Raw genomic sequence first — 7,865 nt, forward strand, 5'->3', positions numbered from 1 at the left:
ATATTATCTGAAAGGCAAAAAACCAAAACGCTCCACTTGTGGATGTGAGTCTGTAGATCCACGCAAGAGTGCACGAGACAAGCTGCCGGCGCATAGTTTCATGACAGATGCATTTTCTCTCTCACAGCTGGTGACAAGTGGACTGCAGCGTGAATCGAACCGGACGCGCGGAACGCTTCTTTGTGCTGAATACAAGCAGTGGTCGTAGTATCCTCTGGGTCCACCAAAATGTTTCTCTGCCAAAAGAGACGACAACGACGCTAGAAATTCTGCAAGTTACAGATGTAGGCGTCGCAGGAAAACCCCGTTCCCGTTCTCAGGTAAAAGTCGTCTGTCCTCAGGCTCGCTCGGTGTGGAGAAGCGTGGAGCTGCGGCTCTCATGTGGACGCTGTAGAGGGACAATGCATCCTATCTTTGCATATGGAGAGATCACCCCTCGCTATGAACCGGAGACTACAGTATAGTCCCGCCACTGTAGAAGAAGCGCAGCAGATTAAATGAGACCTTTTAGGTTGTGCAGCTGGCCGCGGAGAAGCAGTATCCCCGTGCGCCCTTAGTTGAGGTAGTCCTCAGATAACAGAGGATTTACATCTTCACTTGAGTGCAGCCGTGTTACCGTGTGCCATGCGCACTGAGGATGCTCCACTCACTGGGAACACTTTCACACTTTCAGCACCGTGGGCTCAAATGCAGAAACAAACAGGCACACTCCTGAACTCAGCTGCTTCAAAAGTTTGCGAAAGCGTCAACACGGAGCCAAGAGCACAATCAAAGATAATGCTGCTCAAGAATGAAGAAATCATCAGTGATGGAAGAAGTATTCATTCATTCAATCGCTTATAATTAATCCACTAATGTATTTGGCTCCAATCATATGTGACCATATGTAAAATCTCAATCTGTAAAGTAACAAGTAAATAAAGCTGTCAAATAAATGTAGTGGAGTAAAAAGTACAATATTTCTCTCTAAAATGACGTGAAGTAGAAGTATAAAGTAGTGGAGAATGGAAAGTAAAGTACCTCGAAATTGTACTTAAGTACAGTGAGTAAATGTACTTTGTTACTTCCCACCACTGGAAATAATAAGAATATAAGTACCTGTCCCAAGCATTTATGTGTGTGCTTATTGACCATGTGATACTCATACAGTAACATTAAGAAAATGGTGGGAGACAGACATGATCTCACTCTGCTGTCATTGTTTCACTTGATTTAAATGAATAACAACCCACTCTTCATGCTTTTAAGACTTACTGGTAAGATGGGGAGTTTTGCAATGCACTAATTATTTTTGGGGAAGAAGTAAAATCTACAGGAAAAAAGACAATAAGAGGTTTCACGTTTACAGCAGGTCAAGACCTATTGACAATGTTCAGTACAAAGGGACATGGTTGAGTGAATTCTTTCAAGGCACACGAGGCTCAAATTACTGTTCAGAAGAAGAAAAGGGGCAATATCCTTCTGGGTTGTTGGACATGCAGTGGAGGAACAAAATCAATGACGACCTGGAGCTGCTGATCCATGAAAATACCCTTTTAAAGAGACGAGATGTCCAACTGAAGTACAAGCACAAATAAACTGTCACAGTAGAGTTCAGAAGTGATGTTTACTTGATATAAAATAAGTAACAACACTTTCAACACTATTCCACAAATGCCTAAACAATAGTGAGCTTTAAGAGAAGATATGAAAAGCAGAGCCCCAAAAGTGAGGTTTAAATCCACACAGGCAGTTGTGACAGGCTATAGTTATTTTAATGAGAAGACAGCAGTGGGGTTGCATGAGATGGCAGTATTGATTATGCTTCCTAATCGAGCTAATTGGCTTACAAATATCAAGGCAGAATGCAGAACAAGGGCGTGTTATCTCAGCTGCACACAGTCTGTCCTTGTCAATTCTAATCACTACCGCAAAATGTCCGAAAGCAGAGGACAGCGATGTAACAGAAGAAGACGTCAATGGAAAGTTGTGCTTGTGGCATTCACAGGAGGCCTATCCATTTACTTAACTATAGATGGTGCTCTTTGTGGTAGAACATATACTTATACAGACTTACAGAACAACATGAAACACAGGAGAAGCAACATACACAGCGTCAATGGGGATGAGGAGGAAAATGCTGATCAGTGGGAATGACGTGAAAAACAATATGTTCCCTTTTACTCTCGTTTATATTCTCCTCCCACTACTTTCTTCTTCAGGGTTATGGGGAGCTGCAGACTATCCCAGCATGCACTGGGTGGAAGGCAGGGAAGTCATTACAGGCTTTCAGACGTACAGTACAGACACTCATCCATACCTCCAGGCAATTTAGAGTCTCCAGTGCACCTGATTGTGGGAGGAAACTGGCTCGGCTGAAGCAGAAACTAATCCAGGGTTCATTTGTTCTCAGGCAACAATAAAACAAACCACTGAGACACAATATCCAGATTTTTAAACATGATCAGATTTAGTTGGTGATGGTGTAGTTGTAAGCCAATAAGGACATGTTTCAGTATATTTTTCAGCTATTTTAAATCCTCCTATGAAGCATCCATAACCGATTTATTTCTTTTTTTGATATTTTCTTTTTTTTTTTATTTCAACAAAAGGGGGTTGGGGGTAGTGAACAATGTACTGTAATAACAATAACATTTATAACAAAAGTTATAATATATAAGTACAATTTAAAGTACAAAAATTGAGTGCAAAATGATAATTACTTTAATGGATTACAAAAAAAAAAAAAATTAGGAAATCAAAATAAAAATCAACTAAATAAAATAGAAATAGACCAACAACCATAACCCATTTATACTGTTCACCTGTAATCCTAATTTAGTCCTAATCAATTAAGATACACAATAGCCAAAAGCTGCAGTGTGCTGTTCTCTATTGTGCAATGTGATACTTTTGAGGCTAAAGATGCAGTGTTTATTAAAGTGTACAACAGCCACTGTTGCTAATAGTGACAATTTCAGGAAAATGGTTGATTGAAAGTGTAACAGTGGCATGAGTAGAGAGGAGTCATAAAGTAATTAAACTGACTGAATAATGTCTGTTATACAGCAATATCTATATAAAGTTTGCTAACACTTCCTAACATTAACCATCATACGCTGCTCGTCATACCAGGACCAAGTTAGGGTGTAGCAGGAAAACTCCTGAGTGTATTACATTAAGCAAGCTTGTGTTTTATTGCTTATGAATTCAACTTTAAAGTCATGTGATTCTTTCAAAAGTTACATAGTTTAACTTTAGAGCAGTTTGAACATTCAAAAACAAATTAATACTTGCCAGAAAAAAAACTTGCATGCCATATTAGCCTTTAAATGCTAAGCTCCAATGCAGCAGCCATTTTGCAGTAGTGTAGGCTAAGTGTTAGATGGTAAATGTGCTCCAGCCAGAGCTTGGCACACACCTTAACTGGCCTATTACAGGAGATACAGAGGGCATGTGGGAAAGACAGGGGAGAGACAATCCTTCAGAGTGCAGCAACGAGGGCTCCTGCGGTGAATAAAGATGAGGTGACAGGGGAGGACACACATCCACTTTACAGTGAGAAATGAAACGGGGAGGGAAGCGAGCGGGGGATTTCCTCTCACCCCGCTGAGCAGGATCTGCTTCCAATGATTGAGAACATATGGTGAAATCAATCATTGTGTCCCTTTCAAAGCACTCCACACACACACACAAGGCCCTTTAATAGATAAATGTGATCTGATGCGTTCCACAAGTTCTAGCATGTAAGGTTGGCGTCAGAGGTAAAACAAAAGCAGGCACGATAGTGTTGAAAGGAGAGAGGGTGTATTGATTACAAATCTGGCTTGACAAGGCCAATTTACCCAACACAGTCCTCTGAGATTTGAGAGGAACCCTTCAGAAACCTGATTTGTCACAGGGGCTGTAGAGCGATTGGCTTAACATAGCAACACTTGCACACTGTGTCAAAGGTCAGTACAGTTAGATGTATGTCCATAATCATTTTGTTTTATAGAAATAACTCAAATCAAGACAAGAAGTTAAAAAAAAGAATAATAAAAGTAAAACAAGAAGGTAGAAATCCCATCTTCCCCCACTAGCTCTGTCCATAGAGCTGATCTCACTATACACGCAGTGGTTCTTTTGTATCTCGCAGCCTTAAAAGTACAACTTTGTCTGTTAATAAGAAGTTTACATTTATTTCTATAATAAAAAATTGTGTTTTAAGCTGCATGTAGCTTTTGCCAGTCTTTCATTATGAATCTGAATATGAATTATTTTTGAATAAACTCCTGTAGTAATCTCTAACACAAGCACTGACAAAAGTGCAAGTCAATCCATGTGTCTGTCCCACAACTTTAATCCAGTTCTTTTGTGTGTGTGTGTGTGTGTGTGTGTGTGTGTGTGTGCGCGTGTGCACTTGGTCTAAATGAAAACCATTTCCCCACTCTTCCTGCTGAGAAGGATTTGCCATCAAGAATCCAATTAGATTTACAGTCTAACAACAATAGTTCTCCTAGAAAATCCTGGAAGGTGAATTATTTCGGGGGGGGGGGGGGGGGGGGTTTAAGGTGGTTCACTCAGTTGTGGAACCTGCATGTAATTTTTTGCAAAAGAAGTATATCCGCTTGGCTACTCAGCGGTGGATTGAGGTGAACCCCGTCCAACAATATATGATTATCCACTCTACAGGTTTCTTGCTTCCCATGTCCTTTTAGAAATGTAAAGCTGTTTTGGTTGTGATACCTCAGTGGGATGGATCATCCAAACTTTAAGGAGAATTACATCACATTCAAATGTCTGCAAAAAACCTAAAGGTTTGCTTGCATTGTGTATGTACTTTTATCCTGTGATAGGAAATGAGATTTTGTAACTCCACATCCATCTCCTGGCCCTTTTAATCAATATTTGTGTTATTAATGCCTTCATGCAACACATTCATTTTAGTCTTTCTGCAGAGTGAGACAAACATTTGGTATGTCCTCTAACACGCAGCCGCTCGAGAGGATCCTCTCGTGTTGAGCATATTTCTCTTGGTGAGACACTCGTGACAACAATCCAGTCAAAACCTGGAGGTGGTCCACAGTAAGAGCTCTACATAGGTGTAGTTTGCTGCAGTTCTCCTGCATTATCATACCTATTAAATCCACTCACCGTTTCAACAGCTTGCTGCTCTCAAGGGCAGCCAGAGTGGAATTACAAACTAACATATCATAACTTTCCGACAAGCTAAATGGCTCAAGGAGGAGGGAGGAGAAGTGTCCCAGGGGTATTTCAGCCAACATATTGCCAGTTTTTTTTTTCTGTCTATCAAACACCACTTCAGAATGGAAAGCTAATATGCACAAGGACAGTGGATTAGCCTGCTTTGAATGCTTATCTCCCTAAAACATGCTTATGCTAGCAACTAGCTGTCGTCTAGTGCTGCAATTCTGTGGACTTTTTCATATTTAACTCATGTAAAGACCACGAAACACAGGAGCCAAACTTGCAAAAATACAGTAAGCTGAGATGCAGCGAGTGCTGGTTAATTACTGGGAAAGGGCTGATCGGACAGCTTTACATCCCATGGGCTGCATCCCTGGCTGCCGCAAGTCCCTTGAAGCAGCAAATGTCATGGTCTAGTAGTTTTGCTGTAAACCCAGAGCTCTGGGATAAATCCAGTACCTCAGAAAAGTCACTCCAAAAACAGTCCACCCATAAATGTCATCTCTCAACATCCTCAATACAAATGAGTTACTGTCAATAACACCCAAGACTATGATTAGATGAGATAAATAATAATAATCAATTGATCCCAGGATAATACAGATTCCTGTTCATGTTTTGTAGGTAGAGTTCCTTTAAACCTGAATCATTTATGGCCCCTTGAGACTTTGAACTGTAAAATGAAGAGAAAATCTAATTTCATTTATCATGGTGACAGTCGCCTGTAGGTGTTATCTCTCTCCATACACAACTTTTTTTAAATTTAGATGTGCAGAGATGATAGCATCACAGCAGCACGATACACACAGGATACATTGTGTCACATACCTGCATATAACAACACACACACACAGACAGACAGCCAAGCTGCCAGTATGTTGTTGGTATTATAGGAAAAGGTCATCTGTGGATAGCTACAGTCAGATAGGTTATGAAATACCAAGGCCATAATTTCCACTGGGGGTGTGGTGTGTGTGTGTTGGGGGGGTCGGGGGTGGGGGGGGGGGGGGTCAAAGACAAGACAGTAAAGCACAGTGGGTTAGGCATTAACAATATATATCACGGCTGGCACTAGCAGGGAACACCAAATGTAGATGCCTCAGTCTGAGCTGATACAGTTAAGTTCATTTATTAACAAAAAGAGGCACAAAGGTCAAAACCAGAGATGACTGTCCAAACAGGCAAACAAATCCGACAAGGTGCAGGCAAGAATCAAAGTCCAATAACCAGGCAAAGTCCAAAACAGGCAGGTAACAGGTCTCAGGAACAATAGAAAAACAGGATACAGAAGCTTGAAGCCCACAATTTGACAAAACAATCTGACCAGGAACAAAGGAAGTGAACTGGTACATGTAGTGAAGGATGATTAGGGCATGAGATTCAGGTAACTGCAGGGCTGATGGGAAATGGCAACAGGTGTGTGGATGGGTGATTCAGTAAGGTGATGAGAAAAGGAGGGAAAGCTTCCCAGTACAAAGAGTTGCTCCTAGTGACGAAATTCTAAGAAAATTCTCAGAATTATGATGTTTTCTAAAAATGTCCCCTTACATTTAAGACTAGATCCTGGTAAAGATAAAAGTTATTCACAAAGCGTCGTAGCCCTTAAGAGAGCTCCTAAGGTGAGTTAATGAAACGCTACAGATTAGATCATGCAGGGAAAATGTTTGTGGTCGATCTCATTAGAGATGCACTCACATCTCCCACCCAAAACAATAACGCTAGAACGCCATGAAAGTGATCACAATACTAAGAGATCTTGGCAACTGGAAAAATGCAACAGTGCTTCCATTGCTGTTTGCATGTTCGCTGGTTTATTTACAAACAGTAGGCCTATCGATTTCACTGAGTGTGCTTTTATTCATTTATTTATATCAACCAATCACACATTTTAAAAGAATGTGTCATACCTAGCACCAGGGTCAACCACACCTCCTCATTAAGTTAAAACTCCTTGCTCGAGGTTTTTAGGCTAAGTTAGGAGCTCTCTGAGAGTATTCTCAGTGTTTGTGAATATGGCGATACGTCACCTGGTGGACAGCTAGAGGAAGGCAGGTGTGAACATGGCTTGGGAGAAGTGAGCAGGGGCTGAGGGGAACTGAGGAGCAAACTGTGACAAAATAAATATATATATATGCACACTTCTCCCGACTTCACACCCCCCACATCATGTACAGCCTACACCCTTGTAAAATACATAAGTAATACATAAGCAAGTTTTTAATCTGCAGTAAAAAGGGTTAGGAGGTAAACAGGCAATCTAAATGTCTTAGATGCAGTCACTACACAAATAATGCCTAAATTAGGCTTACATGCCAAATAAAAGCAGCTAGGAAGAGCAACATTCCGCCCCTTTAGTCTTAATCTGCTTTTAATTATATTTGGGCATTTCACAAAATGACTCATAGACGGCAACCACAGCAGCTCAAACACTCCCACCACAAACTGGCTGTTCAGCAGGTGTTGAGAGGCGTTAAGGGAATTATACAGCGTGTTATGTTGTTGTGGAACAGAGACTAAGAGGAGGAAAAGTCTTGTCACGGTACATTAAAAGTGATTTGATAAGGTATGCTGTGTCCAGAGCAAGCATCTTAGTCAGCAGTTTGTGAGAGCTCAGTGCAGCCCACAATGCTATTTATAAAAACTGGTTTTGAAACCTCTTTTTCAGACAGTGGGATGATTTTATTATGTGTTGATGT

The sequence above is a fragment of the Enoplosus armatus genome, chromosome 12, assembly GCF_043641665.1.
Source record: "Enoplosus armatus isolate fEnoArm2 chromosome 12, fEnoArm2.hap1, whole genome shotgun sequence".
Taxonomy (NCBI): domain Eukaryota; kingdom Metazoa; phylum Chordata; class Actinopteri; order Centrarchiformes; family Enoplosidae; genus Enoplosus; species Enoplosus armatus.